General features: G+C 43.3%; 1 long non-coding RNA gene across 1 annotated transcript; it reads left to right on the plus strand.

The window, feature by feature from the left end:
• Positions 1-4,423: 4,423 nt before the first annotated feature.
• Positions 4,424-6,097, plus strand: LOC112882057. Its single transcript, XR_003226588.1, has 2 exons — positions 4,424-4,852; positions 5,730-6,097. It is a non-coding gene; the product is annotated as an uncharacterized LOC112882057 (long non-coding RNA).
• The last annotated feature ends 5,974 nt before the right edge of the window (positions 6,098-12,071 follow it).

The following is a 12,071-nucleotide window of genomic DNA, read 5'->3' on the forward strand; positions in this document are numbered from 1 at the left end:
TTTAAGATAAATCAAGTTAATCTTTAGATGTCCAATGGAAATAATAAAATAAAATCTTGTCATTGTTGAAAAAGGCAATAACTTTGCATGGGTTAATTTAATAGGCCAATGAACATATAAAAAAATAATCAGTCCATTTTGAAATAGATAAGCATACATGCTTACTAAAAGGACACGTCTCTAAAAAAAAGTTTGATAAAGGTTATCGAAAACTTTGAGATTTAGACTCCATCTCTTGTCTTTGAATTGAAGTGCACTTGAACGTATTATTAACAACCAATACAGTACATATATATCTTGTATTTGGAGATTCAATTTTTTCGAACTAATTTACTATTTTCTAAGAATTAAATAATTTTCCAATGTGTTTTTAAAAAATTATTTGCATTTGCGGGTCCTTACGAAAATCCGCCACCGCAAATTGTCCAGATAAGATCAAATAGAATAACTATTCAAGACTAGACAGACTTATTTGAACCGCGCAGTGGTGAGGTGGTTTGTTTCTAAGTCTGCCAACCGAGTTCGAGCAACCGGGCACACCCTTTTTTTAAAACATTTTTGCTGGCAGGCGACATGAGCATCCGCTAGCACAAATACACGCCTGACATAAAAGTCGTTCCAGGCTTCAAAATTTTTCTAAGTCCCGGTGTTTTCATCTACTATGCCGGCAGGCTGCCATATTTCTGCGCTGCCGCGGCCGCTTTCCATGCCGCCTCGCCGCCCCCGCCCTCATTGCAGGCGCCGCTCCTGGTCTTCGTGCTCGCCGCGCCGTTGCCCGCTCACCTCGCTCACGTGCACGCCGCCGCCGCCGCCCATGCCTAGCTGTGGCCACGAGCTCTTGCCACGTGACACCACTCCCGCCGCGCCACCACATCGCCCTCCGCTCGCCAGGACGCGTCCAATCATGCGCCGCCGGACTTCAACATGTGTGCCGGAGGTGAACGCCGCCACCTCTTTGCCTTTCTTTTTTTTATTGCTATTTAGTTATATAATGCAATTTAGTGTATTTTAAAATTCCTAATATTCCTAAAACTAATGTCATGTAGTTATAGAATGCAATTTAGTTTGTTTTCAAAATTTCTATAATTGCTAACATTATTGTTATTTATTTATAGAATGCAAATTATTTAACTACAGCAATGCTTCATCAAATTATTTAACTACAACAAACTAGATCATTGTTCCTCTCTCTCCATCCCTCTCTCTTCTACTATGGATGGAAATCCTCCATTCCCCATAAAATTTTGTTAAAAAGTTATAAATTGATGCTAGATAATAAGGTGGGCACTAGCCCTTCTCCATTGAAGAGAAAATCGACAATAAATTGAGCTACATTTACATGAATATAGGGACAACCACCATGGGAGTTCTCTCATGAAAAAATCCGACCCTAATTAATTTTCCTCATGTTCATCTTGAGAGAAACTTACAAAATAAAGGTGACTGGTATAAACTCACAAAATAAAGGTGACTGGTATAAACTCACCTAATAGAGTCCATTCCTCCAAGAAAATCTCCCCTCATGTATGTCTCCTTTTTCTACCTGGCTACGAGCTCCTCTCAGGTAAGAATGGAAGGCGGGCTGGAGGAGGAAGATAGCGCGAACTGCTATATACTATGCTATTTATGCTAGCGGTTAGTTAAGTCCCCGCCGGCGAAAATGGTGCACATTAGTGCAGGCGATTGCTTAAGTGGCCTGCCAGCACATATGCATCAGTGTTGGCAGTCTGTAAGCTGCCAGCCACCTGCCCAATTGTGCTGGCGGTGGCCACAACCAACCGCCAGCGACGTAAAATGAGAGGCACCAGCACCAACTATTTCTATACTTAGTGTCTCTTCCTACCATTTGCCTGAAAAGTTTTCGCTATATGTCGAAAGTGCATATAGGAGTAGGTTATGTGCAGTATTTATAGGAATGAGTGTGCGTGCGTGCATGTGGACGTCTGCATTTGTAATGTGTTTTGAAAAGAAAAAAAAGAAAAGTTTTCACCGTTAACTGTGGAAAAAGCTATGATACGACCCTCATGTAGGACTTGTATATTATCTATGATTCCCTGTTGTGCGCGAAAGGTTTATCCAGTCGCGCGGGGTGTGGATTTTGGGTCTGTGGTTATCTGCCCCACGATCGAAAAATCTATCACCATGAGGGTGGCATTGGAAGCCATTGCTAAAGCGGCAGCTGAGCTGGCTAGCAGTTAGCTTGCTTGGAAGATGGATCAATCGATAAGAAGAATCACTCGTGCATCGATGAGGTCGCTGCCGGGGTTTGAGCTCGCCGAGTGCAGAGGCCCAGAAGGCATCGGGTGATCGCAGTTCCGTGGGAAGTGATAACAAGTTAATTAATTATCAGTCACGCTCGCTCGTTGCTCAGCGCTCACGATATCACATCATGTGAGGCATATATATCGAAAAAACAACATTATATATATATATATATAATATATCATTATTTATCGATCCCATGCACGATAGCTGACTTTAGCTGCATATGTTAGCTCGATTCCTATCTTTTGGATCGGAGGCCAGCTAGCAGAAGGTACTATATATCTCACAAATTGAAGTTACAAAGAAGCAGTCCAATTGGTATTTTAAGCACACCTCCGGTTACAAATAAGTGACGATTTTAAAAGTCAATCATTTCAAACGTAAGAGCAAAATTAATTTTTCATTTTGAGTTTCAAGACTTGAAAATGATACGATGAGATTTGTGTCGAACACTAGTTTCACAAGCTGATGGTATTTCATTGGTTGAAGAAGTGCAAATTGACTGCGCGAACAACTGCAGATCTACAGGCAATATTTAAATTATTGGGTAGACAATAATGGAGTAATTAACTTGCATTTGGATGCATCTCTCTGATGACGCTGAGCACGAGAGATGCTCCTACTCACTAGCTGCTTCGTTGCCATCAACAACAACTCAAACTGAAGGATTTACTATACTAAAAATCCTGGTAGTATATATCACGCGCTGGCTTTAAAATGTAGCAACAATTATGTGCACGCTCTGTATAGAAACAGCCTGTACACACAGAGGGTACTCTTGATATTTTGGACAACTAATAATCTATTGAAAATCCTGGTGACATGCATGCATGCATCTTCCGTCAACAGTTACATGGTTAAGCAAGCCATATGAGAGCATCTTGACTACTTGTTAGATGATAAGGGCATTTCCTCCTGCACTACTACTCAATAAATCAACATCACGACCGGCCTATCTATCCCGGCTACCCAAGATCCTGTTGTAACAGAAATATATCACTCACGATGGTAAGAAACAACCTATTACTCCCGATTATTCTTTATATCAAAATGGGCTCTAACAAGAGAAACTCGAGAAACTAGAAGCATCACGTCCAACTAATAAGTAAAACAGGGAGAGAAGTAGGAATAACGCTCTGGATATTGGTTTCTCCTCACCCCTAATATCGTCACCTATGGTTAGGCGATCCGTAGCCGTCTACGCCGCCCGATATTGGATGACGGGCACTACACCAAAACGGATTTGCTGCGTTTCGCCGAGCCACCAAGCAAACGGTGCTTTTCCTTGGCTGTTAGGCCAAGCCACCAAGAAAATAGTATTTTTCCTGGCTGTTTAGCCGAGCCGCCAAGAAAACGATGTGTTTCCTTGGCTGTTTCGGTTAGCTGCCAAGAAAATGCTGTGTTACCTTGGCAGTTGGCTGGGCCGCTAAGAAAATGGTGCATTCTTAATTATTTTTATAAGTTGTCAAGTAAATTTCAAAATTAATGTATATTCAAAATGGACAAGCAAATTGCTCATTGTGTTGGGGTTATTCTAAATGACCTAGCATATTACTACTTGTGTTGGGGTTATTCAATACCACATGAAAATTTGGAAGGAAAAATCCAAATGTTTCTATACTTTACAATCTATTTTTCTTAGTCACATCCTAGTTATGTTGGAAAATTCTAAAATTTGGTTGGGCACCAATATACAGCCTTATAACATCTCTGAAAAAAGTTTCAAAAAGAAAATCAAATTAAAAATCATTTGCTTCGTTTGGTATTCATTTTAACGCACATGTATATATGGACTCTCAAATCACTAGCAAGGTTCAAGTTGTTCAGTAGTTAAATTTATCTTTTTTGCATGAAAATTTATTAAAACCTTAATATAGTATTTTTACTCATAAAATTAATATAATTATAATTTTTATGCAACAATATATCCTTTTAAGAATTTAATTGTATTTCCGCTTGAGTAATAATAAGATTTGTAATTTTTTTTGAAAAGGCAAAAGAACCTACGCTTGGGCCGTTTTCTCGGCGCGCGTCCGCACGGCCTGCACGGCCCAACTCTTCTTACCCTTCCATTTTTGATCCAACGGCTCGCGTCGCACTCACGTTGTGTAAAATCTATCTGCTGACTGCCACCAAAACCCTAGCTACTTCTCCTCATTCTCTGTTCACTGCCGCCGGCCGCTGCACGAGAGAGAGAGAGAGAGAGAGAGAGAGAGAGGGCGAAGGCGTGATGGCAATCAAGCCAGGCTTGGCCGAGGCCGCACCTGTGTGCGACGCGAGGACGGGACCTGCTCTCTGCCCCCACGCCATCTCCCCCCAAATCTCGCGCAGCAGCAGCTGAGGACCTCTGATGTGGCGCCACTCCGCCGTCGCTTCCAGCGCGGTGGATCTGTGTTAAGCACGCAGTAGCATCGTGTCCAGAGGTCCGGTGAGCGCGGAGGTCCAGCGGGGAACTGGATGGCCCCAGGTCGGGGCTGCCGAGGTCCTCCGCTGCCTCTGTGCCTGCAGTGATGGGCGCGTAGTCGCGGCACGCCAGGTACAGCGCGCAGGCCCCGTGCGCGGCCGTGATTCCAGCAAGGACTAGGCGGTCAGTTTCCTCCCTCTCCTCCCTTTTGCCGTCCTTGAATCAAGCTACGCTAGCTAGTTAATATAATTAACTAATGGTGAGAGTGCATGGGATAGATCTATGTGCTTATGCTCCTTTTGGTACTGATATCCCAAGAAGACAAGAAGCGTCGGTGGCTAGAAGAAGCGAGTCACAGTAGAACAGGTTTCCGATTCCTTTTTGTTCCACGTAGCCCAAGTTCTTAGTAGTTGGGCAAACCTTATTAGTTCATGTGTTCCCTTGGTAGTAGCATAGAGATCGAGGACCGTAGAAAAGGCTCATCTTTGAGAGATACCTGATGTCTTCGTTTCTGTCTCTAGATGATTAATCCCGTGACTTTATCCTATAAATATATACTGCCTTCCTGACTAAATAATCTAGGGGGGGGGTGGAGATTTTGACTAAAATATATGCTGAACTAAGAGATAAGTTATGTTAATCTCTTGTTTCTAGATAGGGGCAGTATATTTTGAAACTGGTGGTATGGGCTACACCTGCATTTATATAGTAATGCTTGTTTTATGGGTGTGATTATGGAATTCAATCTGATCAGCCTGCAGTTATACCAAATTGCATCCTTTGCATAAAGCAGATTTGGATAAGATTCGTTCATCACATCAATTCATTCATGCATCATGCACACAGGTGTTACATTGGTGCATTGATCTCATAGTTTTTTTATTATTAAGGAAACAATACCACTGTTCAGAACCAATTTATCATCCATGTGTCTTTCCATTTAAGAAAATAATTCTTCAGTCTATATTATTAGTTAGTAGTGGATCAAACATTTGTATTTCTATCCTTTAACATTCTTTCTACAGGGTCTGATTTCATCTGATTAAAACTTTCATTGCAGGTAGCCACCATGACACAGGCAAGAATACTACTACTGTTCTTATTCGGGTAGCATCATGCAAGTTTAAGGTGGAAACTTTGTGTAATTTTGGGCACACACTTCGGCAATCGGATATACAAATATGCCAGTAAAGGACATGTAAGTTCCATTGTGGAGGACATGTAAGTTCCATTGTGGAGGATTTTTGACACTCTTGTGAGCAGTAAGATTGTCAATTGCTCAAATGCTTATCCAATCTCCAGTTAGATGCTTTAGAAATTGACATTGTTGGAATATTGAAATAAACAATGTATCGAATTCAGTTTTAAAAACAATGTATCGAATTGATGGATTGGTTATTGTTGCCATGCAGTGATTTTTTTTTTTTTTGAGGAGAGCCATACAGTGATATGAATGAATTGAGTTTATTGATTATTGCGAGCATTTTTTTCGTTGGCTGCATGTGTTTTTCCTTGGCGGTCGGCAGCCAGGAATCACAATTTCCTTGTGGTTATGAGCTGCCAAGGAAACATATTACCTTGGCGGTTGAGGGCTGCCAAGGAATGTCTATTACTTTGGCGGTTGAGGGCCGTCAAGGAATGTATATTACTTGGCGGTTGATGACCGGTAAGGAAATTTATTTACTTAGCTTATTTACTTGGCGGTTAGAATATTTTTTTGGCGCATAGGAAAGTTTGCCAATATTAGAATCTTGGCGGTCACGCCGTCAAGAAAATTATTCCTGGGGGCCAGCTGCCAAGGTAATCTTGTGCTCTATTCTTGGTGGATTTTGGCCAGCTGCCAAGGTAATCTTGTGCTCTATTCTTGGTGGATTTTGCTTGGGGGCCGGTCACGGTTTTGGTGCTTTCGATGGCGGTTTTTGGCCGCCAAAGCCCTTCCAATTTTGGTAGTGGGGGCTAATGCTTGCCTAGCCAAGTTGAGACGTACCCTATCCCAATGTGACGGGCGGCAATGGAATGGTGGTGATGATGGTGTGCCTGATCCACGGCTCCCATCTCTTGTCCGTCGTATTTAATGTCATCGGACCGGACGCCATCCAACCTAGGCCACGTTTAGATTGCAAATTTGTATAACATTTGGAACTTTTTGCTACTGTAGCGTTTTCGTTTGTATTTGACAAATTTTATCTAATCATGGTCTAACTAGGCTTAAAAGATTCGTCTCGTGATGTACAATTAAACTGTGCAATTAGTTATTTTTTTTACATACATTTACTGCTCCATGCATGTGTCCCAAAATTGATATGATGGAGAAAGAGTGTAAAAATTATAACATTTGGAAGCGATGTAAACGGGGCCCTAGAGCGGCTCGCATGTGCTGGCAGGCCCACAACCTAGAGCGGGGGCACTCATCACCCAAAGAGTGCTCGATTTTTGTGCATTTGATTCCATTGTTTTGCTTAGATCTAGAGAAGAGGAGTATAACCAGCTCATTTTTTGCACTTGATTTTTTTGCATTTAATTCAATTGTTTTTTCTTAATTTCTTCATCATGTCCCTTACATATGATGAGTGCATTGATAACACACGATACAAATTCATGGTAATCAACATGATCATGCAAAGAAAAGCTCAAAGCAAGCAGCGCTGATTCCTCAAGAAGTAGTAAAAGGCAAAAGCACAAAAGATATGAAATGCAACTCCCCCATCAAAATGTGCATTCCCCCGAATCCTCCTTTTCAATGCAATATATGCAACTTCTCCCCCTTGTTGAAAATGCAAACATTAAGATCCACATGACAGCACAAAAATGGAAGCCATAGGGTAGGTCAATCAATCTCCTCAAGTAGGTCACAAAGCACTTATTACATGCATTGCAATCAACAATATATGTGTACTTAGTTCTGCTTATTATCCCAAAATCTCCATTTGCATTAGGAGCTCACTTTTTATGAAGATCTTGCTGCAACGGGAAAATTGACCTAGTAAAAAATAGGGGTAGGTCTATAATTATCTTTGAAAAATATAAATGAATTATGATACCATATATTATGAAAACAACAAAAAATGTTTGAAATTACTCATTCCGTCCGAAATTATTCCGAAATTATTAGTCGTTTTAGTTTTTTCAGATACATAGTTTTAGATACATAGTTTTTGCTATGCATGTACATATATATTGTGTCTAGATGCGCACTTGCAAACATCTATTTTTAGCTGCGAGAAGTGGGGGCAGGTTCGCCCCTGAAAACCTTTTTCGTAGTAGTGTGCATAGCAAAACCTGTCTAAAAAAATCTAAAACGACTAATAATTTAGGACGGAGGGAATATTATACAATCCCTTTTCTGATCGACTGATCCTTCTCAAATTAACATAACGAACATGCACACCAAATATAAATAAGGCAGAAGAAAGGTACAATTAGCAGGAAGAGCTTAACAAAGATCATCAGGATATGATACAAAGCCACGCCGTCATGCCACACGTAACCACACTCTTCCACCAGCACCCGCCTCTCCGTCTCATCAGGAGTAGCCAATTCTAAGCTCAAGATCCAGAATCTCTTCGGTGCCATCGCCATGGCTGCAGGCTCCCCTCCTCAACTCCAAGTTCTTCACCTCGAATTCCTGTGTCGTCGTGGCGAACAATGCCGAGGAGAAACGGCAGATGCCCAGCTTCACCGCTGGAACGGCCGAACCTCCATTGCTGGCAGCAGCGCCGTGCGCGCGACGACAGCAGGGACACCCTGAGCCCAAGAGGTCAAGAACTGTGCTACTAGGGTTAGGGTTTGGAGGGGGAGCAAGAGCCGCAGGACGGTGTGACGAGCACTGGTGGTGGATCAGCCTGGCCCTGTCCAGCCTGTGGACGTTCATGTGACCTCCCAGCCCTTGTGCTGACCTGAACTCCCTCTTGCAGTACTCGCAGGTGTGGGACGACGAGGACGACCTCCTTACCTGTGGCGGCGGCCATGCGAAGGCGGCCGTGCTGAAGCTGCTGCTGTGCGGTAACTGCTGCAGCTTGGTGTGGCGGCCGTCATCTCTCTCCATAGGCGGCGTGGCGTAAGTGTAACTACCTTGCATGGGAGAGTGCCACAGTAGAAGGAGATAGGGAGATCAATAGGGGCGTGGTATATACATATATATAGCTAATCCAGGCTGAGCTAGTTGAGCTAATGAATGCGACCAAGCAGAAGAGAGCACATAGCATGTACCCCCATGGCCGGGCCCCCGTCCCTCCGTTGCTGCGGAGATGACACACACGTACGTGCGATCCACTGCAGACTGCACCCTCGTATTCTCAATAAACAAATCAAACGTCGAGGGCTGGACATGCGCACTCAGAATTCTGATCGCTCGTGAACAATTCCAGGTGTAGGCTGCACCCTAGTGCATGCATGCTCTGCTGGCCGGCTCACTCCGGCTTAGCCGGCCGCTAGCTACAGTGGCTGCACCGATGCGTGAAGGGCCGGGGCAGGTTAATGAAAAGGCTGCGGTGTGCTGCACGCATCGTTGCCCCCAAACCAGAGCGCAGATGGCCCGGCCTTCCCTGGTCCGCTTGCAGCCGTCGAGTCATTTGACCGCTCCGAGATCGATCAGCAAGCATTGCCGATCGACGATCCGATATGATCCACATGATCGGCCCCCTATCGGCACCGGCGCCGGCAATGTGATCGACTGTGTGAGGACTGACTACCTGCTGAGTAATTCAGCAAAAGTGTATGTACTCGCTGCTGCTCTTTTTTTCACTTCCTTTGGGCCGGGGTCAAATTCACGCTGCTGCTCTCGGTCGAGAGAGAGGCGGGCCGGTCTGCTGCATGCATGTGTGCGCGCATGTGCGTGCTAGCTCATGCTCCATCCATCGGCTATACCTTGCAGCTGTATCACAGGCAGCACCGCTCTTCTCGCAGTCTTGAGCGTACCGGCGGAGGAACCGGATCGATCCATAAAGTTGAAGTGTAGTACCAAGTTGTTAGGAGGGTACGTTCTCGCCGCCCGGGCGGGCAGAACTCGCCTTGCACACCAACTCCATCTCCATCTCCATCAAGTATCGGAGCCGGATGCCTTTTCATCAACTGATATCGACGAGTTCATCGACAACCTCGACGATCCGTTGCTTTCCTATCTGGCTAGCAGATCAAAAAGACGTCCGTTTTCAACACGACTTCCACTCGTGACGCACCAGATCTAATCGGATCGGATTCAAACCGATCTGAAAAGACCACAAAATCTAAATCCCTCTCCGACTTGGAGGAGAATTTGGATCTGCTGCTCAAGATCAAGAATATGGGCACCATCTTGCTGGGGAGCCCCCGTTTTCAACATCTACTCAGATTCCAACGAAGAGTACTCCCCGCGCAGTACTACACCTTCAAGCCGGTTCCAAAAAGGACTCGGAGACTGGGTTTAACCACCACATCAACGCTGAAAGTTGTGCCCTCGTCAAGCACGGCGCTGGTGAAATTAAAAGATGCTATCGAATTCTCCGGTGGATGCTCGATGAACACCCTTGCCTAGCGCGTCAGCTGTCGATGTTTTACCGCCACGCCCACCGAGGGATACCCCCGAGGTGATGAGTTTGTAGGTAGGGTGTCGCCGAGATCAGGAATTCGAATGTGCAAAAGAACGCAGGGTTTAGACAAGTTCGGGCCGCTGAGAGCGTAATACCTTACGTCCTGTGTGGTTTATATTGCCTTTGATGATAATTATCCCCGTGGGGGTACCTGTCTGCCCTTATATAGTCTCCTACCCGAGTATTTGTCGGGTAGTTTCCTACCGTGTCCGACTAGTTTCACTACTGTATAAGTAGTCCTACTGTACTACGAGTAGTTACAACAGATGTAGGGCGCAGGCCATATCCTATCCCATATCCTAAGAGAAGTAGTCCCGTGTAACTAGATCTGACATTCCCAGAAGATTACATGAGCTGTTAGGGATACAGTGTCAGAGAAGGTCAACATTAGAGATGGCAGACCATCAGGGCTTATCTGCGACGGTTGGTCCGTTGAATGTTGGTTTATCAAAACAATCTACAATTTAAAATAAATAATAGAGTATACTTTAGGTATAGTATACAAAGTGCGGCACCTGTCCGAGATAACTTTCAAACCACACAAGACAATTTTGTAGCACGCGAATATAGTCGGGTGGGGTTGGTTATCGCTTTGGCGACAAAATCACGAGACATCAGCTGCAGGCCGCCCACAGCGCGCGTGGGAACCAGGCCACGGGTGGGCCGGTCTGCTGAACAGGTGTGGACCGATTTGGGCCTCGTTGATATGATCGGCCGGCAAGCAAGGAGCTGCTCCCACGGGTAATCAAAACAGCAATATTGGCCTAGTCACGACTCATCATTCAGCATGTCAGTCCAACTCAGATCTCTCTTATCTTATTTTTCCGTCGTTAGGTGTGTCGCCGGCTGAAAAAATAATTCTGCCGGCTACATCCTCTCTGCTTAAAAATATTAGCCTACTAGCAATAGTTAAGCCTGGTCGACCAAATATCAAAACAAATTATTCTAGAAAAGAAGAAATAAATCCATAAACAAAAATAGACTATATAGTGAACAAACTATACTTTTTAAAATGAATAATTGAGTCCACAATTACAAACAAATGAGTCCACAATGCAACAAATTACTCTACAAAGCGATCAGATAGTTAAATGTCGTTAACAAAATTAGTTTATAAAATGAACACAATAATTTAGCAGCGCGAACAAATTATTCTACATTGAGAATAAATATGTCCACATCTCGAACAAATTACTCTTAGAGGCAAACAATTTAGTCTATAAAGTGAAACAAATTAGTCTACAAAAGTGAACAAAATAGCTCCACACACGAACAAGTAATTCTACGCATCAATTTTGTGAAAAAATATCCTTAATGGTGAACAATTTGTTCTACCTAGTGAAAAGATATTTTTAAAACTTGAACAAATTAGTCTATAAAAGTGAATAAAATAGCTCCACATACGAATAAGTAATTGTACATGCAGATAAACACGTCCAATCGTGAGCCAACAAATTACTATTGCAAGGGAACTAGATACTTAAAAAAGAAAAATATATACCAAAATATTTGAAAGATAATATCATAGAAATTTATACATCTACCATAAATTATATGAACTTGCAAAATAAATTAAGATACAAAGTAACATACTATGAGAAGAAATAATGGCCATAAAAACCTGCCATGTGAAGGAAAGAAACAAGGAAGACAAAAGGGAAAGTCCCCATAAGAAAAAAAATGAAAGGAGAAAATAAACGGAAGAAAATAATGAGAGAAGAAATTGACGGAAAAACAAGGTAATGGATGGAAAAAGCAGCGAAAACAAAGTATGGAAGAAACTGCAAGGGGCAGATTTTATCCAATTCAAAGCTTCTTCATCGGAACCGTCAAGC

Source organism: Panicum hallii, chromosome 2 (genome assembly GCF_002211085.1).
Source record: "Panicum hallii strain FIL2 chromosome 2, PHallii_v3.1, whole genome shotgun sequence".
Classification (NCBI taxonomy): Eukaryota; Viridiplantae; Streptophyta; class Magnoliopsida; order Poales; family Poaceae; genus Panicum; species Panicum hallii.